At 38.4% G+C, this 26,132-nt stretch overlaps 1 protein-coding gene across 5 annotated transcripts in view; it reads left to right on the forward strand.

Annotated features, from left to right (window-relative positions):
- NSUN3 (NOP2/Sun RNA methyltransferase 3) overlaps positions 1-26,132 on the forward strand; it is a 165,068-nt gene that overhangs the window by 130,942 nt on the left and 7,994 nt on the right. For 3 of the 5 annotated variants that reach the window (XR_011047705.1, XR_011047706.1, XR_011047708.1), the window contains exons 11-12: positions 5,283-5,390; positions 7,784-7,872. The exons of 1 other annotated variant lie outside the window; for it this stretch is intronic. The gene's annotated coding sequence lies outside the window, so the exon portion shown is untranslated. The remainder of the gene's footprint in view (positions 1-5,282; positions 5,391-7,783; positions 7,873-26,132) is intronic. One more of the 5 variants, XR_011047707.1, reaches the window with a different exon arrangement.

The raw sequence follows: 26,132 nt of genomic DNA on the forward strand, positions 1-26,132 counted from the left end.
TGGAGCTTGTAGATAAAACTTTTTTAAAATGGGAAATGCTTAAAAAGTTGTCTGTGCTTCTTTCTGAAACCCAGCCTTCCTCTGCTCTAACTAGCTAAGCTATAGTAGAACAGTGCTACTGAACTAAATACTAAAATGGTATTACTTAATTTAATTTTAATGATAAATCAATAGGGAGCATTTACAACTTAGAAATAGATCTTGTGCCAGTAAAGGTTACTAATGACTCTTAGCTCTTCAAAGGGAAAAAAATGCTGTGTGCAAAAGTGTATCCAATGTTCAAAATAAAATAAGGAAGAAATAGTTGTGTTATAAAAAAATTGTGTATTATTTTCCATGAAATAATCACTTGGCTCAAATGTACCTAGGCACATGGCTCAGAGACTGATCACTGTCTTCATCCTGGAAAGGACAGATCTTTGCGTTTATATACAAATTTGGATTATCATATAGAATAAGGTTTTGGTTTTGTTCTTTAATAACACAAAGTGATGGATTCAATTAAAAAAAAAAAAAAAAATCGTGTACAGGAGAGAGGAAATACCAAAACCAGGTCATCTGATAGATGTGTTTAATGCAGTATATCAAGACATTTAACTTTTATGAGCACTTCTAATAGAATTTTTGTTGCCTCTCAACCTGAATGTATCCAAAAGGACTGTTGGAAGAAATGTCTCCATGGAAATGTTTTCTAAGGAATCTGACAACAGTTGTTGTGCTCAACAGGAGGGAGCAACATACTTTTATTATCTTTGTTTAATGGCAACATCATTCAGGCCTGAGGTTTTTAAGTGCTCTCACATAACATATGATAAATAACAGGACCAAAGATGACACTAATATCAGCAAGATTACAGGCTCTCTCATTTTGCAGTAGAAATGTGTGCTTGTATTTTTATTGTAGTCTTCTGGCTGATTTTACTCCCTGTCTTGTTTCAGAATAGTTCTTCCTGCTCATCAGTCACCAAGGAACTGTTTGATATCTTGTTTTTACCACGCAGTTATAATTCTTCTGAAAGGAGATTTCGTTGTCACAGTGGTTGAAATGATTCTTGACAGAGAACCTCTCCCTAGACCAGCAGGAACACTGATTGCTGCCGCTTCTAATTTTTGTTCCTATGGGAACATCTTAGGAAATTTCTTTGCATGAAGACAACATGCATGATAGACACAGCAGCACACCTCTGCTAGTCGTAACTGTCAAAAAGAATTGTGCTGTCACTAACTTCATACTAGGACAGCTTTGCTTAATCCTCACTGATGTCTCACATTAGGACAGATGATATCAGAATTACTTCCTTCCATCTACCCTCATGGGTGGCGAAGAGATAATCTGTAAAAACCCAAGCACACAGGATGCTAAATCCCTCTCTGTGCCCCCACTTCTCACTGATGGTACTATCTGCCTGTCTATGTTTAGCCTTCACCCAGGGCTAAACAATAAACAGTTTTTCTATCACCCAATGTCCCTTCCCCAAATGAGGAAGGGAATTGAGAAAAGGAGGGAGACTTGTGGGTTGAAGTTAACCAGACTTAATGAAATAAAGAAATCAATATAAATGACAACACAAAAGAGACAAAATTATACTTATCTATAGAGCACCAGCAAGTTGCTCCAGGAATTGCAATTGTTGGAAATCAGGAAGAGTCCCACCTTTTTCCACCAAGCCCTCCCTTTTATAGTGAACTCGATGTTAATGCTATAGAATACACCTGTGGGCCAGCCAGGGTCAGCTGCCCTGGATTTAACTGCTGAGGGCCTTGATCACCATGGCTGGCCACAAACTAAAACAAAATCCCAATGAAACCAGGACACTACCAGAGGCAAACTGTTCTGCTGTGATGTGTGTAGTCATGGTTAATGAAAACAATCATAGCTTAATCACATTGCTGAAGAAGGGACTGTCTTTTTCTAAACGCCGTCAATTCAAAGGTCTAAGGAGAGGGATGGATCCGCGTCCTGGCCCTTGCTTCTGTGAAGAAAGGTTTGAGACAACCTGGTTGTAAGAAACACAACCCAGAATTAAAATACAGACTCTGAAAAGCACATCTGTCTCCACTACCCATTTTCCTAGATCCTTGAATTAGAAGTGATAATGTTCTGGCTGTCTGCAATTTAACTTCATATCTTAAAAAAAAAAAACAACAAAAAAACCAAAAAAACCCAAACTATCAGCCACTTTTGGGTGTTGGAGGCAGAACAACTTTTACATCTGTGAACTGCTGTGCCCTGTTGCCCTGGTGACACTTGCATCCTACTGTACAACACTGTGGGATTCTGCACCTCTGGAGAGAGGTCCTGCTCTTTGTAGGATGTGGTTTTACTCTGGCAGACATATCTAGATTTTAGTTTTGCTATGAATCAGCCCATCTAAGCGTAACTACAGTGTATCTGCGGTCCTCATTCTGCAAATGGAGGGCTTGCATAAGTTCACTGTGCTCTCTTGCTGTACTAAAATTTGAGCTTTTTTTTTTGCCAGGCCTGCGCTTCCATTTTGAAAGTTCTTTGGGGATTTGGGATTAGGGGATAGTAATCTTCATCTTCCAGGCCAGAGAAATGTAATGGGCATCACTGGAAGGGTATCGGCAATGTCTTTGACTTTCGCAGCACCTATAAAACTTTGAAACAGGTGTTATTACTAAATGGTATAGCACAAAGTGGAAAATGGCTTCATCACTGCTTTGGATTTTGCTGATTGCCTGTCAGTGATTTTTGCTTCTGTTTTGGTGTCTGAATATTAAAATTGCCATGAGAGGGGCACATGAAGAGATGTTTTCTCTCCTCAGCTGTTCTTGAATGCTGATCTTAGTGTTTGTAATGGTAAGAAGCCAAAACATTCAGGATTGATTTGGTCTCTGCTTTCTACTGCTGCAAACAGCAAGTGGTTCTGATGAAGTGTCATGTTTTTAAAACTTGAGTAAGCAGCCAAAAAATCAGGTCCTGTGCATACGCAGCGGAATAGAGAGATATCTATGTGTACGAATAAAATTCAACATGCTGTCCACTTTGTGGGGTAAATTCAACCGAGGCAACCTGAAGACATAACTCGGAAAACGCTGCTATGCTATCTCCAGTCCAGTGCCATTTAGTATTGGCTATAGAATAGGCAGGCTTCTAGAAAAGCTGTAAGCTTCCTGCCACAGGTAAGAGCCAGATATACCGATAAGTGTATACATCTAAGCATGCAGTAGATTACTTGCATTTGAAAGAAGTGAAGTTTGACCACAATTTCCTTTTCCTGCTGGCTGCCTCTCTCCATGCAAAAGTCAGTGGTAAGACTCATAATGTAAATAGGGCCAGAATTTTGTCATGGATTGCAGAAACATGTTTGTGCTATAGAGATTCAAAAACAAAAAACATAAACTTTTCCCTTTTCTATATGGATTTGTTCCTTCTAGAGCTAGTTTGTCATATTTAGCTTACACAGAAATCCCTGTTCAGTAGGAGAAAAAAAGCAGTGTAATATCTGTGTCTGCTGCTTAAATTTCTGCAAGAACCTAATCTTGTAAGCATCTGCTCTCTTTGACATTATATTTTAGAAATACTTTTTCATTTGTAGTTTCTGTACTTTAGTCCCATCTTACCCCTACCCTACCTCCCCCCCCCCACTCCCCTCCCTTGGAATAGATTGTATGTAATGCTTCCGTAGAAAAAAAAAGATTGCTACACTGCTCTGTGAGCCTGTAAAGCTGTGTTATAAATTCCAGCTGTGGCCACATGAGCAAAATGTGTTTTAAAACACTTTGTTAATAATAGCTGATGTCTTTAAACTTCAGGTTAGTCAATTATGCTTAACGTAATAGTTGAATATCATTAAATGATTTAATGGAATCAGTCTTGTGAGGAAAAGGGGAGAGAGATCAGTTTAATTTTGCAGAAGTAATTATCCTGTTAAAAAAAGGAGGGGTGGAGCAAGAACTCCAAAGCAACCACAAATTCACAGCAGCATATAAAGTAGACAGAGTTGCAACATTTTAGTTATAACTTGCAAGCTAACTTCTGCTCTCAAAATCCATTTCAGCATTGTGTCTACTTCTGTTTCCACATGAGAATGAAACTTATTTAAGTGTTCTGCAGGTGATTTCAGCTGTCTGTTGGATCTTCTCAGTGTGCATTTCTGTGGTGTGCTGAACCCCACACATCCACTTTGTCGTATCTTCTTTTGTAGAGGCTGTGTACACTCTGACTTGACACCAGAGATAAGACAAAAAAAAGCCAATCCTTTGCTTTTCTGGAGTACTGGGGTGCCTAATACTATTCAATAAAATAGGAAGTGATTATCTCGATGTCATGGGTGAGCTTGAGTTGGCCACAGGAACAATGTCTCAGCAGTCAGTGACATAAAACCTAAAATTTATTTACTAATGAAGGCAGGTATAGTAGGTGGATAGCAATTTCCGTTTTGTGACACACATCACACACTCATACAAATGTAGGCTCCTGCACTCTGATCCAGTTTAGATGGAGGGAAGGGGCCCAGGAAATGAGACACTCGCTCTGTTTGCCCAGCTGACGTGCAGGGCCCCAGCTGCCAACCTGTCCCCTACACCTTCATAAAGTGCAGCCTTTTACGCAGTCTCAGATGTCTGGGTTAAGCATTCACTCACCAGGGATTGTGTGTGCTCTTGCCATCAGGTCTCCCACCCCAAATACGTTACAAAATGAGTGTATTTTGCAACAGGTAGGTGCCTTAATCTATTGCTTTCTTGTTTTCTGGTGTATACTGTATTATCACAGCCAGGCAGATGCAGCCAAGATCTCATTCATTTGGGTGGTGCTTTTGGGTAGTTTTCACACTGTGACACTTAGATCTGCAAAAATCTGAACATAATTTGTGGTGGGTTTTTTTTTTTTTTCTTTTCACTTGCTGACACTCCAGGCACAGTTTTTGGCAGAGGGTACTGCAGAAAAGCTTTCAGAGCAGGCAGACCATCTGTAGGAATGGGAATCAGCTGCTGAGACAAGTGTGGGCAGAGAGATTTTAATATGATGCTCATTTTCTCAGGACTAAATCAATGACTGTCTCTACTTTTGAAGCTAGTCTGATGACTTTGAGAATCTAGCTTTTTTTTTTTTCCCTGTTTTTCCTGTGGATACTTTCTAAGATGTGCACACGAAAGCTGTTCTGCATCCTTAGTAGGATGAATTTGTGTCTCTGTAAATGATGGCTTCCCTTTTTAAGGGCCCAAGGATAATACAATGGTACAAAGATATCAAGTTTCTCTGAATAAAACAAAATATATTCAAACTATATAAAATTAATGGTGTGTGTTATTTGCAGGTGGGAAATGCACATGTATCTGTCTTCCTGGTTGTATGAAAACATTACTAATATTTCCAAGAGTGCTAAGAATGAACACTGATGTTAAAAAAGTAGGATTTTTATTTGGTAAGCATATCTTGTTCTTTCTACTTCAGATTGTGAACTTTTCTTGAGTTTTACAGGGTCTGCTGACCCCCGCTGGCATATCATTTTTAGGTTTTTAGTGGACTGCTGAGTTTTGGGTGAGATTATTTTTCATTCTCCATTTAGAGTGTGATGGACACATTTTATTCAGTGTCCTTTTTTTCCTTTTTCTTTTTTTTTTTTAATTTAACTCTCCCTTCCCCAGTGGGTCCTAATTTTAATACTTAGCCTTGTACATTTGTCATCTTGTAGCGCTGAATATCTGTGCTGGAAGCCATGCTGGGGGAAGAGATGGTATGCTGACACCATTCTGGTTTGATCCCTGTAGTGCTGCGTGATGGAAGGACATGCATGCTGCTTAGATTGGAGGAGTTCCAGAAGCAGAATGTCCTTTCTATATATCGATTAGCAAAGGGAATAGTCAGTCAGATAACAGGCCTATTTCAAACACTTGCTCAAGATGGAATTTGTTTTACTTAATTACTGAAATTTGAAATCTACAAAAGACATCAAATTTTATCACCTGTTAGCTTTAAGGTGCACTTTTGCCTTCCCTATATGAACTTCAAGACAGCTTGGACTGATTTCTGACTCTTGGACCCTTGCTTTGTCTTATGTTTACAGACAGAGGTTAAGATCTTCGGTCTATGAAGCCTGCCCAGGCGAGACGAGTTAACTGCGTCCCTGTAAAGCCTTAAATATTCACTTGGCAGTGCATTTTCTGTCCAGGTCAGTCAGAGGAGAGGAGACTATTTAGAATGTACTGCCACCCACCCTGGCATTTTGCTGGGATGCTAAGCATGCTTTATAGAGCTTGCCTTTGAACCACGGGTGTTTGGTAAGTGACCTGTGTTATGGCACATCAGAGCCAGAGGGATTTCTGAGTCTTCTGTTGCTGAGAATTAAGGACATAATCCTTGCTTTTTAAGTAGGTGGAATTTACAGTCTTGTCAAGGTAGGGGATGGGGAAGACAATTGCCTCTGTAAGAGCATGGTGTGCCAAGGGTGGCATAAAAGGGAACTTGTGTGCATCACTGAGTGTTTTGCTTGCCAGTGATACCTAGGCTTGATGAGACCTCGAAGTCTCTAACTTCTGAACAGCCTAGAGACCTCCTGAGGTCCCTTACAAACTGAATTACCCTGTGATCTTGTTAGTCACAGACCTTCTGAAGACAGCGTAAGGCAGGCACTTGGTTTTCTAGCCTGCAGGGTTCAGGGGTTTGATTTTGATCGCTTGTGGAGAAGACCATGTGGCCTTCTCCTGGTAATTAGACTCTGCCTAGGCCAGGTAACATGACCTCCCTGTGGGATGCTGTGCCCAGCCTGCACTCAGCAAAGGGGCGGGCAGCAGTGGGGGTGCTGTACTGCTGCAGCACCCACATTGCCCATGGGAGAATGTTTCAGGAGGGAACCCGTGGACCCTGGGGAAGAGAGGGGTGTGTGTGTAGCCCATATGGTCAGTGTGCATGTTTGCAGGTGATTACAGCTTTTTGGGATGGGTTACAGAAGACATTTATAGGTGTTTGTTAACGTCTTGTGTCTAGCGTTGTGGTTTACCTGTTGTATTGTTGATATTGGTTCTGAATATATACTTCTCTGCTTCCCGGTTAATTACATGTTGTTAATAAATCATTTTGATCCCAATTTGATTTAAGTCATGTGAGCTGAGCAGTTTTTTCCTGCAACAGTCATCGTCATCATTGCATTTTTACAGAGTGATGGGACTCCAAATTGCTTAGTGCTTTTTGATGGTTCTGTTCATGCAGTTTTCTTTAGTGAGCATCCCCAAAACAGTAAGAGTATGTTAAATTTTGGAAAATAAACTAGACTATTGATTTTTTAATGACAGGAACACTTGCACAGAATAGGAACAGTAGGTGTCTGCAAACAAATCCACTTTGCTTTCCATTTTGTCCTCACGGGAGGGGATCTTTCTGCCAGTTTTTCTCTCAATCCGATTACCTGATTGTGGCTCTTGAGCGCTGCAAATGTTACAACATGAGGGCGCAAGGGGACTGAATTTTCTTCCTGCTCTTCACGGGACTCTCCCAATCTAGATTGATGCTGTAGGGCCCAATTGAATGGGTCTCTGACTTTCTCTCTCTTCTGCCTGTATTGTCTCTGCTATCGGAAAGTTTAACCCATTCCTTTACCTGACCCAATTTGCAAATAGAGAGGAGACCTTTTTCTGTAGTGACCAGCTGCATCTTTCCTAAAGGAGTATGACACAGAGTAAATTAAAATGTATACATTGTATACCATCTATCACATCAGTGTTTCGATTTTTCTGTCTGAAATATATTTTTCTCAGATTATTATTTTTTTTCCTTGGAGTGAGAAGGAAAAAAAATTGACCTATTTTCTTATTTTTAAAGGCATTTGAGGATGAACAAAGTTGTTCATTAAAATCCCACCCTGCCCCCAGCAAATTTTGAAAAATTGAATTTGCTGTTGTTGCCTTAAGGTGAGTTTTTTCTAAGCTATTTTTAACTCTTCCACTCTAATTTTTGTGTGATGTTATTTCTGTAGAGTGCAATGTTTTTATAGCTTCCAAAGTAACGAGACTTTTGCTACAGACTGAAACTGTTGATGTGAACTAAAATTATGGCACCATTCAGTTAGTGGCTGTAATCTTGTTTTGGACTTTGCTTTATGTCACTTCGTGGTGTTGCAGGAGCGTTTGTCTTCCATGAGCTGTGTTTTCATATGGATGTGCTTTTCTATAGTTGTATTCAAAGCAGTTCTTCAGTGTGTCAGAATTAACCTAACACTTGGAGTGGTGTGTTTAGTCATTCTCAGTAGTTACAACGTTTGCAAAATACTCAGATTCCAAAGTAATGAATACTGTAACTTCCTATTAATAAAAATAACTTTTCTAACTTCTTTATATCTGAGTTAAGGGGCTTGCATAACTATCACCCTCTTAGAGTAATATAGAGTCCTAATTTTATGCTTTCCTATTTTTAGTAGATGAAATCAAAGATTAAAAGACTTCCTGAATTTTTAACAGTGGTTGTCTTAAAGGTTTGAAAATCACAACTCTAGTCTGCAAAAAAATGGTGAGCCTCAGATTTGTTATTGGCACACCTGATTTTTTTTGAGCCTTTAGGGCTTTGACTTTTCAAGCTGTCTATAACTCAGGACTAAAAACATTTTCATACCAAAACTGAGATTCCTGCATAGCTACATGAGTCTGCACATGAGGAGGAAGAGAAATGCCAAGTTTTGTGAGTCTTTCAATGAATATGTGAGTTGGTAGCATTCTATTCCGTGTAGATCATCTGTGCCAGCCTATTTAGCCTGAGGGTCGAACATACTACTTCAAAAACGACATAGGGCTCACAATCAATACCTCATGGCCAACCGGCTGCCCTGCTGTGCTCCCTGGGCTTGATCTTCCTCCCATTCAAGTCACCGAGAAAATTCCCAGTGACTTGAAGACGTGTTGAGATCAAACCTCTTATGTGGCGTTCTTTCTCATTCTTGTGCAGAATTTAGCTATAACCAATGGATCTGTTGAGCCTTTTTGAAGTTTGAAAAGGTTTTTTGTTGTGGGTTTGTGGGTTTTTTTTTGTTTTTTTTTTTTGTTTTTTTTTTGTTTTTTTATTCCAGCAAGCATGGGTAAGCAGGAATTCTCTAGATTCAAATATGTCAAAAGGGATTAATTTCCCTTCTGAGAGTGGAATCCAAGGGATCTACTCTGCATGCACAAAGAATTATCACTTGTCATGGGAGGGATAAAACTGCAGCATAGACCACAGCTTTGGAGTTAGAATATTTCATACCAGCTCTCATAAAATGTCCCTGGTGAAACTGTAGAGTGCAATCCATCCTGGTGTGATGGTACACAAATCTGTATGTCAGTTATGGCACACCATCAGTGTTGGCAGGAGTAATGCATTATGGGAATTATTTTCTGTTCTGCATTAGTCAGTCATAATTCAGTCTAAGTAATAGTAAGAGGGAAATGTTTTACTACTATGAGATGGTTTCCTCAGTACCTCTGTTGTCTAATCATGTGAGAAAATGCAACCTGGATGTTTATACACGTGTAGGAGATGGTGCAGCACTTTTGTAGCACAAAAAACAACACTTGCTAGCAGTCATTAATGTAGATTGCCGTGGAAGTTTACTATGGTCTCAATAAAACTGGCACATATGTGCTGGATTCTGCTGCCCCTGCTTAGATTCAGCTGAATTTTCCTTTGTTGTTTTTGTTTGAAACTGTTATGAACTACATAAGGAATGAAGCTCAGCTTTTGATAGGTGATAGAAGATCCAATTCTGTAACTGCTTTTGTGATAATTATTGGCATTCTCTACCTGTCTACGTGAAGACTACAGTAATTTTGTTCTTGCACTTCAATTAAATTTGCATTAGGCAAGATTTCATGCCTTTAATTTCTTCCACATTCATCCATTCCCTGGCAATATTTATATTTCTCGGAGTGTTTCCTTAAAACCCTTCTGTAACGTTCATCTATATTTTTTTTTGAGAGAAAAGAGAATAAAATTTCTTAATGATTGGGTTAATTAAATCACTGGCTAATGGTTCTGCATGACAATTAAGGAAATGTCCTCACATCATAGCTTTCAAATGCCAGTGTCTGGTGCTGTGGCTTGTATAGCCAAACAATTTCTTGATACATAAAAAGCCTTCCGGGATGTAGTGAACTTTGCAACAGTAAATTGAAAAGGCTCTAGATTTGCACAGAAAACTATTTGTAAGATATCTTATTCAAAAAGTTTTTGGAGACTGAAAGAGCGAAATGCATCTTTGTTAAGGTAAGTTAAGCTGGACCAAATTCCTTCATTGCTTTATTTAGGACTTTTATTACTGAAAGAAAGAATGTGTTCTTTGATCTACACATAATATTCAGAAACATCTGATTTATGGAAAGAGAAAAACTAGATTTAATTGACTTTCTATACTAGCTTGTGGGTTCTCATCAGGTAACCCTATGCTCCATTTTTTTAATCTGTAAGCGAATAAAGGAGCTGAAAACACTTCAAAAGAAGGTTTAGGAATGTAGGTGACTTGGAAAAATATAAAGTCCACAAGATGTTTCCTTTGATTACACAGCATGCACTTTGGTCGTGTAGGGAGTTTGCTAGGGATGCACATTCAAGCTGATGTACCTGACTGTATCATGCTGCCATCTACACTTAAAGTCTTCCTGTGTTGTCTAAGGAGGAGCACTGCCTAAGCCTACAGGACCTGTTTTTTTTTCATTCCTGAGCTAAGCTGCTACTTGCTTTTGACTTTGGAGCTTTTAGTATGGGGGTGCTATAGTCATAGTTAACAGGGTGAGAGTTTTCCACTGGCTGTTTGACAGTTCCCCATATCCCTGCCTTCTGATATCTTTGCACAATTACTCTTCCCTCCTCCATATATTCTGCTTAGAAGTATTTTTATTATTTGTCTCAATCCTTCACTTTTCTGACATGGCAGGCTGCCAACATGTAGCATGCTGCTGAATGAACTAACTGCAAAGAAAATCATATGGAAAGCCTTGTGAAAACAGAGGGAATAATCTCAAGACCACAGTTTTAACAACAGTACCAACAGTATGTACTGCTATGTAGATTTTGTGAAGTAGCTGTGTTCACTGGGGAGTTATCAGCCTTGGTTCTAGTGCTATGAATAAATAAAATTCTTTGAGCAGTGACCAGGGTCTTAGCATGCAGATACCCTGTTTTGCTTCTTTGTTTAGCTGAACTCTGAAAAATGCCTGCCTATAGATCACAATTCAGAAACCCTCTTGCATTACTCATGGAAGAAATTAGAAGAATTTCTTATAAGTTCTTTTAAAATTGCAGCCCTGTCTACTTAGCAATGTGTTTCAGAAAATGTCCTTGGAAAATTCAGGTGATTTATCTTGAGACAGAACCCAGCTGATCACTGGAAATGCAGGAGTCAGAAAACTTAGACTGATCCAAAGTACTGATAGCCATATTTACTTTTTTTAGGTGGGAAAATTGTGATTTGGTAAAACAATAAATACCTGACTCATGACAATTGCAGTTTTAGAAAGTCATGCATTCTGTAGGGTGTAGTAGGCTGTTTAAATCAAAATCAGTCTTGTTGTAGTCAAACTTGGTAAGTTCGAGGTCTTTTTTTTTTTTTCTATTCTTCAACTGCTATAGTCATTTAGAGATACACAGAAAGTTATGAGAATGTGATTCATTCCAGCTAAGTGTTAGCTGGGTTTTATTGATTTTTTGCTTGTTTGTTTGTCAGTCTCTTTGGGTTTGTTTCACCTTTCAGTTGGAACTAGGATGACTGGGATATGACTTTTGCATAATAGCTTCAAAAATATCTTTTCCGTGACTACATCAATATAAAGTGTTGGTTATTGGTATCTATGCCTAATTTTTTTTTAATTACAATTTGATAAACCAGAAATAGAATTTCCAATATTATCTCTAACTTATTTAAAAATTAGTGTTTCCCAGTGCTATGTTTACCTACTACAGGTACTCTGTCTGCAAGGTCAGTTTACTGGAAACTGTCCAAGGCTGAATGCTTATTGTTTTGCAAAGGATCTATTAATCTCTGAATTTTTTCATCTTTTTACATTGATAAACAGATGGTAGAAAAAGCCCCAACTTGTAATGCTTTGTTTAAATGGATGTAAAGTAAACTTGCAGCATTGAGAGTATATAAGTCATCAACTGGTGGTTGATCAGTGATGATCTTGTTGCCAAGTTTGTCTGGGTTTGCTCCACAGACTTGTAGGAGATTATGCCTACTCATTTTTTCCTAAAGGAAAAATTATAGTTTGACAGTTTAGTAGATAAGATGATTTTTTCCAAATCCATCTTCAGCTAGAACTTCATTAATGGCATGTTGGGAACTGTAACTATCTTTCCTATAGTTTGTGTAATGCCTCTGTTGGTCCTGAAATGATGTTTTACTTTGGAATTTCAGAATGAAAAGGACTTCTCTCTGAATTGACCAACTTAAAAGTTATTTAGGCTTCAGTGCTTTAGCAAAGGTTCTATTAGGAATCAAGCCCAAATAAGTCTACAACTTAGTGTTCCTTTAGTCATGATTTTAAATAAAAGGCAATGTACTCAGTAAAAGTGGAAATCATGAGACTTTTGTGTCATGAAACACAAAATGGAATATGAGAAATTCCAGCTCTATATAAGAAAAAAACATTTTTCACCACGGGGGAGTTCAGACACCAGAGCAGGTGCCAAAATTAGTTTGAAACATCAATCTTTGGAAATATTCAAAACTTGACTGAACAAAGCCCTGAACAACCTGTTGTAAACAGACATGCTTTGAGCTCAGACATTGGGCTAGGTGACTTCCAGAGAACCTTTCCAACTTGAGTTAATTTGTGACTTTCTAACAGCTGAGGATCAGGATAAGACTTTGTAGGCTATAGCAGAGAGGGTAGAAAAAGTCCTTGAAAATTAAAGTGATGTTCTTGAATGTAACTTGTTCTAGCAGTCAGCTCTTACTTAAATAGATCTTTCTGCTTTTCTGGTACCGACACCTTGCGATATACCGGTTATAAACAAGTACTCCCATCTAGTTTGCTTTGTTTTTTTGTTGTTTTTTTTTTTTTTCTTTCACAGTCTAGCAAATATGAACAGTGATAATTTTGACTTTCATGAAATTATGTTCTTGGCAGCTCAAAAAAGAGACAGCTTTAGTTGGCAGGTTGCTGTTCAATGCATGTGAAGTTCAGACATTAGAGACAGTTGATAAAAATGAGTAAAACCCAATTACACAACAGAAAATGGAGAAGGCACGTTTGGCTGGCAATGAAAGTTCCACGGAGGTCAGTGCTCTAACGTCCTCTGTTTCCAGCCAACATCAGTGACCTGGATGTAGGAAATAAACTAATTGAATTTGCTGGTGACACAAAATAAAAAATTGACGTAATGGCTGAACAGCAGGTAAAATTCAAAACAGATTTAGATCTGCTATTTAAGTGGTCTCAAAGAGAGCAAATGAAATTGTATGTCTACAAGTGGGAAGTAATACACATTTGGCTTCAAAATAAATTCATGATTATGAATTAATGGGATTAAACTACAGTGGGAGAAAATTGAAAATTACTTTGAAGGAATAGCTCACACATAATGCTGTCAAGCCATGTGACAAGGTGGTGTGCCTTCAAATGTCAAAGTGAAGATCCCTTAAACTTCCTTAGTATTTAAATAAGAGTCTCAAGAGAGTGCATAAGCTTCAGCAGTGCAGTGATGAGTGCAATGCCATGAATAACCTTTCCTTCCTTGCCTGCTAGAAAGACTCTGTTACTGTTAGTCAATGGGGTGTCTGTAAGAACCTAAAGAATAAGGAAAAAAAGCCCACATATATATTACTGGGGAGAAACGAAAACCTCATCAGAGAGTTATGTTGAGGCCAGTTTGCTCTAGAGTCACTGTTTGAGGGATGGAGTGAAGCTTATTCTCACCTTTAAAGAGGTCCTAAACCGTGGAAACTGATTGCTTTAATTGGAGCCGTCATCATTCTGCTCATAGATAAACCACACGTTTCCAGAAACCCACTTCACATCTCTGAAAAATATTGTTTCTTGGAGACCCAAATGCTGCAGCATACCTGCTTTTATGCACCGCATACCTCTTTTGTCTGCATTTTGTTGTACAGTATCAAAGCAAGGCAGAGCTCATGAGATGAGTTCTGTTCTAAACGAGAAAAAACAACATATTTCTCATGAGTTCTGCTCTTGCTGAACTCTGACAGCAACCTGTTTCTGTCAGAGCATGGCATGGCACTGGCACTTCCTAATAGGTAGCTGTTGTTGAAGCCCCTGTCGACAGTCAATAGCAAGCTAAAAGCTTAGTGCTCCTGACAAGTGTTCCTGTATGTTGATTTTTTTTTTTTCTTGGTTGATTGGGGTGTTTTTTGAAGTAGTGTGCTACAGCTTATACAATTTGGGCAGCTTCACTGGTTGCTCAGGACTATGCCTTGCTCTCTGCGTACCACATCAATACAATCACCTTTGCCATTGAATGAATTTTCACATTAAAAGTAATTTAGATTTTTGCCCCTTCTGCTTCAATTAGAAAGTTATACCAGAATGTCATTGCTCTAGGAAGCAAAAGATGCCTTCGAGTACTAGCGTAATTCTGGTCGTTTATTCTGTTGTTAGAAATGCCTCAACCTAATCTAGTAAGTTAAACATTTATTTTCTATTTTCCTTTCTGTTTGCTTGTCTGGTGATATTTACTTAACTGCCCATATGAACACAGCAGCTACAAACTGCACCTTTAACCTTCATGTGGAGAGGTTAAATAAATGAGAGATTACGTCTTGTTTCCGTTCTGTTTCTTTGCGCCTTTCTGGTTTCTTCTGTGAACATGAGTGGTTGGGTGGCTGGTACTTCAGGCACTGCTCTAGGTGCTGTTCACCAGTGTACCATATAGTAGGTCACTTTGTGTCCTGCCTCTGAGATAACCATGAGATAGTTGACGAGATCTCCTTTGTCTCTTATCATCATTGCAACAGATCGAACACTACTGGAAAAAATCTAAAAAATGCTGTTTTGGGGGGTCCTCAACCTGAATTTGTTCCATTTGATGAGTGCCTCTGTTTTGCTGAAGTTTGTGGTCGCATCATGACTTTACGTTTTAATGTATGAAAATAAATTCTGTTCCACTCGTTGTGATCATTCCATCTGTTGTATGCAATGTTCTCCCCATCCTCTGTTGATCATAACTTACAGCTTCATCTCACAAAATGATTTTTTTGTTTTGGTGCCCAGGTCATGTGCTAGTGGAAATATTAAAAAATGCTATCTCTACATGTCTCTTTTTGATGATTGCCACATCTTCCTAATCTGATACTTCTGTTCAGCATACAGGGATTCTGAGCTCCCTGTTGCTCTGGGGCAAATTTGCATCTATGCTATAGGCTTACCCAGGACCACTATTCCATGTGGTAATTGAAGTCGCTGGCTGTCTTTTACCGTTGTATTGGAGAGGAGGATGCAGGTAAAATTCAAATGCCCAAATGAGCTCAAAATGAGCTCTAAGAAAGGACAGAATTGGTATCCGTCATATTCCCTAGTATCTGCTGCTACAATAAAAGCCAGTAACGCACTTTGTAAGCTGTCAGGCGCTTTATCAAAGATTATATGGTGTTGTGGAAGTCAGTTGTAAATTTTCAGTATCGTTTTTCTCTGGTCAAAGCATCAGAAGCATATATTTTAATTGGAACTTTTAGCAGTGGAAACATTGCGAGCTGTACATCATGTTCCTCACACACCCAAATTCTTTTAATCTGAACAGTTCAGGTTTAAATCGTGTATACAATGTTCATGTATCACGTTGAAGAGAATGAAATGTTTGTGTTGCTGATGAATAACTTGGGTGTGTCTGTTTTGAAATAAATTCTGCAGATCAAGGACACACATAGAATTAAGTAATAGGCTCTTAAATTATGGTACTTCATTAGCCTTTTGGGGTATGGTAGCACTGTCAGTAATTACCTGTGGCAAGCACAAACGATTGGAGCTGTTGCTCTGAAGTCTCACAGTTGAACCTTGGTTCCAGTCGGTGGCTCAGGATCTTCTGTTTAATATGCATCAGACTAATACATTAGATTTCTGAAGCGTTTGCAGAATATCCTTTCCAGCTCTTAATTGCTTGTTCTCTTTTAACCTCGGCTATGGAAAGGGTTTCATCCCTATTTCCTGAAACTGTCTTAGGTATATGATAGCTTTAGCCTTTAATTGAATTTTAAATGCCAGTGGCTCCATCTGACCTGATCTCCGATAGTGTGTTACAACCTTTAAAGTGCAACCAATCTTACACAAGTGAGGGAAAATTCTTACCTAAAAACAGACAAGTGTCATCTTTTACATATAGGAGAATGAAACTCAGTTATGTGGAAGAGGTAATTAAACTCAGAGCCTCTCAGAGCACAGTGAGTTGCTCTCTGTCCAGTCTTGGTCAAAAATGTTTCTCTGTATGATGTTTACTTGCTGCTTCTGCTCCATCTCCAGGTATTTCTTGTTAGATGGGCAAATACAGAGGCTAACTATCTTCCATCTCCATAGTGAACAGTATATAATCTAATCCAAGTTTGTGTATGTAACTTGATAAGAACAATTCACCAGCTGTCTGTGATACATAATTTGTAAACTTTTTAGTGTTCAGTCATAGTTTATGAATATTTACTTTGGACATACATCATGTTTGTGCATAATAAGGAAATAAAGGTAGGGAAGGCCTGTGTCTCCACATTTCCTTCCACTACTGTCCCTGCTTCTATATGTTCATTTGCAGTAGCGGACTGGGGAAACCCTCCCTTGGAGAAATGAGGAAGAGTTGCAGCAGGTAATGTGACGTAAAATGCCATGTATAAAACCAGAAACATCTTGCTCCTTTAAACAAAAAATTAAAAATTCAAATCTACCTAGAAGATGTAAAATGGATTGAAAAACCTAGTGTGCTAGGTGCCATTGAGGGATTAAAAGCTTTAGGATTTTTTTTGTTGAACCAGTACATGGCATAACCATATGAATATACAACACTCAAGCTAAAGTCACTTTGATCTGAAATGGTCTTTGTATGTGATTATTTTACACATGCCTTTCAACTACTGCATCCTCCATTACTTCAGTAAGTGCATTCTGTTGAGATAGTCAACCAGACCAGGAGTGAGATGGATAATGCAGCCAGCTCCTACCTGTGCAGCCTCTATCGTGCCCCAGGGCATGATACCGGGGCATGAGGAATAAGTGGATTTTATGTTTATGTTCTTCAAGATAGTTTGAGAGTTTGAAGTGGACTGCTGGGACAGCAAAGTATGAACATGCAACAACACTTCCATGCAGAAGACTATTAGCTTTTCCAGGAATCTAAGAGCTGTTCTTTTTTCATTAGAAGTACTCAGTTTGCCCGGTTGGCCCTCTTTTATTGCTGACAGTACTGTATTTACTATATCCATTAAGTACGAGGGGAAGCTCAGCTGGTGAGTTTGCTAATATAATAAAGGGAAAATAGTGCAAGTATCCCCATCCATCACTCCTCCTTCTGAGACTGATCCACTGAGCAGGAGTTACAATGATTGTTTCTATCTGCCAGGTAATCATCCTCTAAAGCACCAGTCATATGCAACTTTCTGTAGCTCATTGTCTGTGGATTGTTATTTTCTTACAGTGAAGTGTGTCATGCCCAGAGATATGGCATATACAATTTGAAAGTAAATTAGAACTTAAACAGCATGTTAAGATTAATGTTCCTCTTGCATTATGAAGCACTTTTTAATTCCCCTTGGAATAGCTGCAAATACAGTTTGTACACAAATGCATTTGTTTTTGCTGTAGAGCCAGTAAGAGTAATTTTATTCCAAATGTGCTTGGTCTACTGTTAAGGAATGCCACTTGCAAAAAATACTTTAAAGTACTGATAAAATAGATAAGAGAGATGATAGTTTAAAGGATTAGATTGTGTGTGTGTGTGTGTATAGGTATTAATTCAGACTCAGTGCAGGGTATGAACTTATTCCTCACTAACCTTATGAGAACTGCATAAATTCCTCTTAAAATATACTGGTGGTGTAAGATGAAAGATGTATGCTGCTGAATCTTTCCTTCTGGGAGAGGGCTCGGAACCTTTCTATTAAAGAGTGGGATTTCTCACGACCGTATCCTGTGTCTGCACATAAGCAGGGTCCCCTTGGAGCTAGCAAAAATTGTGCATCTGTGTCTTAAGTGCAAAATATATGCTGGTGTTTGGGTTTTTCTTTTGACTTAATGAACTCCAAATTCTGAGAGTCTAGACTGATATTTTTTGAGACAAAACCTGTCTTTTATCTACATGCAGGATCCAAAAAGAAATCAAGGCTTGTTCTACACCAAGTTCCTTACACTCTGTCTATGACCTAAACAGAGGCTCTGCAGATGCAGAAGCTAGTCTCAAATCTGTGAGCTTCCTCCCCTCTGCCCTGAGATAATTGCTAATAAGCAATTGAAATAATTACATGTGTTCAGTTCATGAGGAATTGTGGAGGAGGGGGGACCACATGTAAGCTTATTTTATACTGGCTTTTAGTTTTAACTGTTAGGTCACTTCAGTCCACTCAGTAGCTGGTCTGGAAAATTTTGAGATGTGTACATGTCACTGAATTCCTTCAGCCTGCAGCTGCTGGGAAGGTACAATGTTGACCCACTGCACTCTGCAAATTCTTTTGTTCAATTTTGGTTTCTCACTTCCTTCCCCCCACTCTCTGCAACACACACCCTAGTTGGAGCTAATATTGTGCATCAGGTGTAAACTCGGTTCATTTTCCTGTGTCATACACAAACCACAGAAAGCTTTGAGCTGCGTATTCTTCTGGTGTCCATTGATAATATGAGCTAATTTTGCATTTGCGATAAAGCAATAGATCAAGGCAAACTTTGTGGATTGCAAGGATACTTTTTTCTTAAAAATTATGTAATAAATTTGCATATTACAGCTAACAAAAAAACTGCATTTCTTATTGAAGTTCATGAAAGTTTTGTATTCCAAGAGGTGCAGGCAATTTAACACTGGGTCTATATAAATATTGGCCCTTTTTCCTTTTTTACTCCCCGCCCCGCCCCCATTACTTTCATTTACATTGTGCTATAAACCAGTGCCTATCTCAATGTCTAAGTGCTCTCAACGCACTCTTTAAAATGTTAAACTTTGGCTATTGCTTGCAAGTACACTGTCATTGCAAAGAATCATCTTGCTGCTTGTGTGTTTCAGAGTCTGTTACTTAAAGGAGGCACTTATAGATGTGGGTGCAGGAGCCCCCTGCTTCAGTGTTAGACTTGTAATGATAGGTGTCTGGTAGCCATGGATTGCTTCAGTAGCAGATGACATGCGGTGGAACAGTAACAGGTAGTATGTATGCATCATGCTTTTGGATTTTAATTTCTAGGCCACAGTTCAGAATGTTTCTTATTAAGATGCTGAACTATTTCCTGACTATAAATGCTATTGCAACAAAATTGAGGCATCTGAAAGCATCACATTGCAACTGTAACATAAATAAACCCAGGCATCTTAGCGTGCTTTTGAGGACCTTCCTCTTTCTGTGATGCTTTCTTTGATCTAAGCTACTGTTAGGACTTCGTTACATGGTATTAAAGATTCTGGGGTTACGTATGAAGAAAGATATTTTAAATTGGTAGAATCTGATATAGTCATTGCTTAATATTTATAAATGCAAACAGTCTTTCCTGAGAGGAGGGAATCTTTGATTCTCTCTGAGTCCTTGGAAGTCAGTGGATGTTACAAGGGCCAAGTATCTCTTGAGACGAGGTGCAGTAAGAAGTTAAACTTGGAAGACATATTGCATTTACTTTTCTGATAATGTAGGATGGAGAGCCTTTTCCCCCTTTTTTTTTTTTTTAGCTCAATCTTCTTCCTTTTTTAAAAACAAAATATTCTCTCGAATGATAATTGCCCTGATTAGTGGCAGGTTGATTTGTAGAAAGGTTAACTTGGAATTTCTCAAGTTTGTCCACAGTATAGTTCTTGTGAAAGCTTCAGGTTGCTGCCTTACTGACACAACCCAAGCCCTCAGGGGTCTGGCTTTCTGTTACAGTAACGGTATCACTAGTACTGCCTACTCATTGCATTCTTTCTTTCTCAAGTTTCTCCGGGTGTTTGTCCTGCTGAGGGTTTCAGTGTGAATGTATGGCCATGCAAATATGGTTGAGACTATGGTAAATCTCTGGGGGCTTTCAAGAGAGGATTTGCATTAAAATATATGAAGTTTTATTAGACTCAGTTTTAGCTATGTTTGAACTGCAGAATTTTAAAATGGCCAGTACATATGATCACATTAAATGGAAAGCATGTTCCTGCATATGCCTCAAATACCACCAAAGTACAATGGCAGCTGTTTGAAAGTATTTATTCTATTTGCAGCAAATGCTGCAAAATATTCTTGAGATAGCTGTGTTGTTTTTATATTACAATTCAACTCCTTCTTCTTCCTGTTTTAGTTGCTGGATGTATTTATATCAGAGCAGACACATGCTGCATAGGACTTCAGCAATTCATCCCACTGGGTTGTTTTTAAACTCCTTGGTCTGAACCTGGTAGTCAGGAATTATTCCTGTTCATTTTGAGCTTTATCAGATTAGATCCTTACTCTTCATTGCTTTACACATTTGCACCTCTTCCATCCCTTATCTTACCCCCACCAATATTTTGCTTTTTCTTCTTCCCCCCTCATGTCACCCATGGGATGTTGTGATTTACAGGCCTCTTTCATCCTCACTTTGAAGAGGAATCCCTGGGCCTGCAGGACCTGTTTCAACACAGAGAAGTGTAATTTAGAAATGCAAACCAGAATTAACTATGAACAGTTACTGGGGAAACTGGGCTTCTAACAGCTGAAACTGTCAGTATTAACATCTAGAATGGAAAAACTGAGAAGTATCTTCAACTGCATCCTCTTTTATCTCTTCTCCCTTTTAAATAGTCATGGTGCTCTTGCCTGTCTGCTCCACTCTTACGTGGAAATACATATGTATATACACTGTGTGTATATTGCTCTATATACATACATATATACATGTATTTGTATTGTATTCCATGTACGTGTATTCACATTATAGCAGAGCTGGGCAAAAGAACAAGAAGGGCATTCCAGCAGAGCTGAGTAAAGGAAAAAAGAAGAAAATGAAGTATTGCACCCTGTTTCAAAAAGAGAAAATTTCCTGTGCAAAGTACATTCCTGCTTTTTAGTGTGTGAGAATTGGGCATATGCCTTAGCCTTCTCTATTTCTTCTACCTTTATGCAAAAATAAATAAAATAAGAAAAAAGAAGGGGAGAGGCGCAAAATTGTGAAGTGGGGCAAAGGTGAAATGGATGTTTTCAACTACAGAAGACAGTATAAATGGTGTAAATTCTATGGTGTCTTGTATGTTATCTAGAAATGTGGTTAGTTTGTAAGTTTTTTTGATTTCTGAAACAGCCTTTTAGCTGATCTGAATAGAGAATGGGATTTTTTTGTTTTATTTTTTGATTGGTTTGGTTTTGTTTGGTTAGGTTTTTATTTTACACTGGCCATTTCTTAACTTTCTTCTGACACTTTGTTCTATCCCTGCTTTATACAGCAATTTATATTAACAAATTTTACACTCTTTGTCCAACTTCTGTGGGCAAATATATCCTGCTGAAGTGATGCTTAAACTATTCTGGATGAGATAAAGAATTTGTCAAAGCTATAATGATTTCAAGAACACTGACCCCTGTCCACCCCATAGGCTCCAAAAGGCAGAGAGACCTTGTGAAAAGCAGTGATTTTTCCCTTATATACTTTAGACATAAGGGAAACAAAACTCAGCTTTGGTAGAAATTCTATTTCTGAGGTCCAAGCAGTCCTGCTAAAACTGTGGGAGACAACAGTAGCTGTTAGTTTTATACAGTGATTGTACTGTGTCTTAGTTTATTCTGAGAGCTGCACTGTTGCTGCTCCTCAGGACTTTTCAAAGAAACTTCGTGGTTTAGTCCCTGCTATTTTTACCACTGATGATTGTGTAACAGGCTACCCATGCCACACTTGCCTGCCTTTTTTTTTTTTTTTTTTTTTAAAAAAAAAAGAAACCTAAGGCTGTTTATCCACCAAAACTGCTATGGGTGAATCTTCCTTTTTTCAAGTCCTATATGTGGTATCTTTTATTTCAAATGCAGCTGAGCATGGTATTTTATTCTGAATCTGGTCTGAGGAAGAATTTACTTTTCACAGCTCTATGAAAGAAAATGCTGAGGCATTCATTCAAGAAGCAAAATATAAAATAAAGATACTTCAACTGAAGCCATTCCTTTTCAAGTCTAATGTCATAGTTGAAACAGTGGGTTTTGCTACAGCAAACCCTGTTTTCTTTTGCAGTCGTAAATACCAGTGCTTTGGAACCTTTTCAATTCTTCAACTCCATAAAAATTATGAAAGGAGACAAGAGAAGAATTTTCCATTTAAACTGGTGCTGTATTGCTAAAACAAACATGAATTGTAATGCTCCTGTGTAATTGTAATTGCTCCAATGCAAAAGATTTGTTTGACTGTTTGAGGCTGGTAAAATCTAGTAGAAAGAGAATTAGCCTTTCAAGTAGGATACTAGCTAGTGGAAGAGAGAGGCTTTTAGATGTGCTGCTAAAAGGGATTGTGCTTAGGGAATTTTACTGAGAGAGAATTGATGAAGAAAGCAAGCCTAGAAATAAAGATACCTGGCCAGGATCATCCAGGAGGCTGTTGATAAAGCTAGCAGCAGACTCCAGGTGTTCAGAGTTACAGTGCACTGCTCTTACAGCAAATACCAAGAAAAATTAGAAATCATTAACAGAGAAAAGATATTTGATGCAATTGATCTTACTAAAACTTCATGGAGTCTTCCTCATACCAATTATTCAAATAACTGGGAGATATGTAGTTTTAAAAAAAATGGAGTGGGAGAGGATTTTGAACAATGGTACTCTATCTTCAAGGGAATATTGGGTTATTGGCAGTTCAGGTAAAAAGGAACCAGTCAGGCTAGAGATTACCAAGCCTTTGTAGGCCTGGACTGAACAATTGTCTGAATATCTGTCAAAAATACCGGAGAGGGGGATGGGGAAAGAGATGGCAGTATCGTCTGCCCCGGTAGAGTTTTCTGAGTAAGGTAACCAGTACATGACATTAGCAATGTCATGATTAGTATTTAGTAACTCTGGATTTGCTTTGTTCTCCAAGAAATATAAACTTGATGAAGAAAGTAGGTAGGGCAAAAGTAGGGCAAAATAATGTCTGCTTCAGTTTTTACGTAGTATTATGAGTATAATTATCTGGCTATAATTTTAGAATTGAATCGATTACACCAATTTTTATTTCAGTAGTCTAAATCTAATTCTTTCTCTGCAACATGGAGGCAGTGGTTTGAAGTTAAGATCAACCCTGAGCCCAACTGAGAAGCTGAGAGGGGTTAACTTTGTGTAAAAATTTCACTTCAGCATCTTTAAGAATGTTTCATTAGCTCTTACATCAAACTAAATAATACTGTTTTGAATTATACAATTGCCTCTTTAGTTGTAAAATCATCCTTTTGATAAGGGGTATCTGTAGGAATTATTAAAGAGGATTTTTATTTTAAGAAGATACAGTTTAACCTATTTGCCTTGTTTTAGGCTCTCCAAAGCCATAGAGGTGAAAACAAAAGCTTGGGGATAGTGAATTTTTCTTCTTCCTCTAAAATTATTTTAATTCTTTAGATACAGTTTCAGTATCTGTCTAAAGCTTTCTGGGCAGTGAATATGCTAAAAATTTATTTTTTCAATCTATAGCCATTTTACCTTACTTTCAACTGACCTCTGAAAAATCAGCATAACTGAAAAAGCTGTGAAGGCACATATTTAAGCATGGGCTGGTGACCTAATAGCACCTGCTGTGCTTTGTTCTTTACTGGGATTATAGGAAGTTGCTCTTTAATTAGGACACTGGCTAAACACTGCTTCATAAATTAAGCTAATTGATTTCAGCAGTGGTTTAAACCTCATGGAGTTTGAGCTTTTGCAAACCTTGCAGACTGTTTTCAGATCTGAGAATTCATTAAAGCAGACTTTAAGCTTGTGTTGGTTTTTTTGTTGTTGTTGTTGTTTTATTTGGTTGTTTTTTTCAGTAACTCTTCCTTGGAATTAAAGAAGCTGTGTGAGGGTGGATTAATATGCAGAAAGTGAGGATAACATGCATGAGTGACCTCCTCTACATAAGAGAGATCCTGTGGCTCATTGCTTCTGCTGCTGCTCCAAATGGATCACAAACAAATTGCTAGGAACTCTGTTTCCAGGCTGCATGCCTATGGGCTGGTGCCACCTCTACTCCCAGCATACCGTGACTACCCTGCTGGGATGGTGGTGTGCTCTGGTGCTCCTGTCATGTCCTGCGAGTATAAGGGTTTTGTTATGAAAAGCAGCTTGATTTAAGCAATGCTGCCCAATTGAGGATGAAGTTCACTCTAATTTTTTCCCACCATAGTATGAATCCATCAATTCTTCCTTACCTGTAAGTTTATTTATATAATGACTAAACCCACTCACTTATTTCTAATGAAAAATATTAACAGAAGTCTTTCTAGTAATAATATTCTTTGTCTTAATCATGCCTCAGATCTCCTAAGCTGGCATTCTGGTTAACTGGTAGACCTGCTTTTAGTAGAAGACTTCCTAGATGAAGTATCTAGGCCACTGCTTCTCAGTAACCCCACACTAGATGAAGTGCACATCTAGGCTATTTAAGTGATGTGACTTGTGCTGTCAGCCCATTCAAAGCAATTTACAAGCATGAAACTGTTGCCTGCCAGCATCAGTTTCCCATAGTGAAGATCTTTATTATCTCTGTGCTTTTTCTCCCCCACTTCTAAGCATTGAGGTCTTTTGCCGTACTGTGTGCTGTTCAATGTTTGAACCTTCTTCTATTATTAATTTATCAGCAAATGGACTAAAACTGCTAATATGTGTTATACTTTACCTAGCACTTACTCATAAAACTGATTTTTTTTTTTTAACTTATTTTTTTTTCCTGCGGTACTCTTTTTTTCGGTATGTACCATGCTCTTGTGACAACAACAAAGCTATTTTACATCTGGTGGAAATCTAAGGCGGGGTTACCAGGCTACCTCTCTGTGAGAACACTTTGGGAAAACCTCAATTTCTGGCCTATCTTTGAATTGCAAGATAGGCTCCATTTCTTGGTTTGCTCCATGACAGGGAATAAACCTTTCATTTACAGCTGGCTTTTTCATTTTGTAGTCATGCAAATATGTAAAATCATAAAAGTAATGAGACAGGTAGCGTTGGAGTTAGGTGGCCTGTTTTGCTTGGGTTTGTTTTGGTGCTTTTTTTTTTTTTTTGTGTGCGTGTGTAAATCCTCAAAGACTGCTAAGAAAGTATTGCTTTCCTGAGGAAACAAGCTGGGATTTCTGCCAACAGTTGATTGTTCAAAAACAGTACTCCTATGCTGCTGCCATGTGAGACAGTTACACTCTTGTGTACATCTTTTTACCTGGTGTTACGAGCAACAAGGCAACTGTACAAGCACAGGTTTCCCTGTGTGAGAAGTGAAGCTGGGAAGTCTGAGGCTTCCTGGACTTGCTGTACACATGCTGATCTACTTTTGTACCATCTAACGTGCCCCAAAAGCCACTTTGAGTGGCTGTCCAGCGGCGCAGGGGAATGCCCAGCACACAAATGCTGCAAGGGCACCCCTTGCAGCAGGCAGGTTTCAGAGTAATGATGCCAAAACTGCGTTGGTGACACTAGTAAGGCTAATGTCTTGCTACAAGACAAATCGTTTGCCTTTGGATTCTTTGTAATTGGTCTGGTTTTGTTTTTTTTGTGTTTTTTTTTGTTTGTTTAAATTAATTTTTTCATGTGTTCTACTCTTGTAAAAAAGTTAGGTAAAAAAAGTATGTTTAAATGTGAAACCATGTACTTCTGCTTGTATTTTTTTTTTATTTTGTATTTTAGCCTGTATCTTATCTCAGGTAGCTTGCAAAACTAAGGTATTAAACAGGTCATGTCATAGCATCAGAACAGAAAGAATGTAATTCAGTGGTGCTCAGAAAGGTAGAAATAGAAATATATAGATAGATATAGAAATATAAAGAAAAATGATCCTAGCAAGGAAGTTCAGGTGTTAAAGAGCAAATACTGCAGTGGAAAACTTACTAATGGAGCAAATGCTTCAGAACGCTTAAGATTTCCTACCCGTGTCTTACTGCC

This window comes from Nyctibius grandis, chromosome 2 (assembly GCF_013368605.1).
Source record: "Nyctibius grandis isolate bNycGra1 chromosome 2, bNycGra1.pri, whole genome shotgun sequence".
Lineage (NCBI taxonomy): Eukaryota > Metazoa > Chordata > Aves > Nyctibiiformes > Nyctibiidae > Nyctibius > Nyctibius grandis.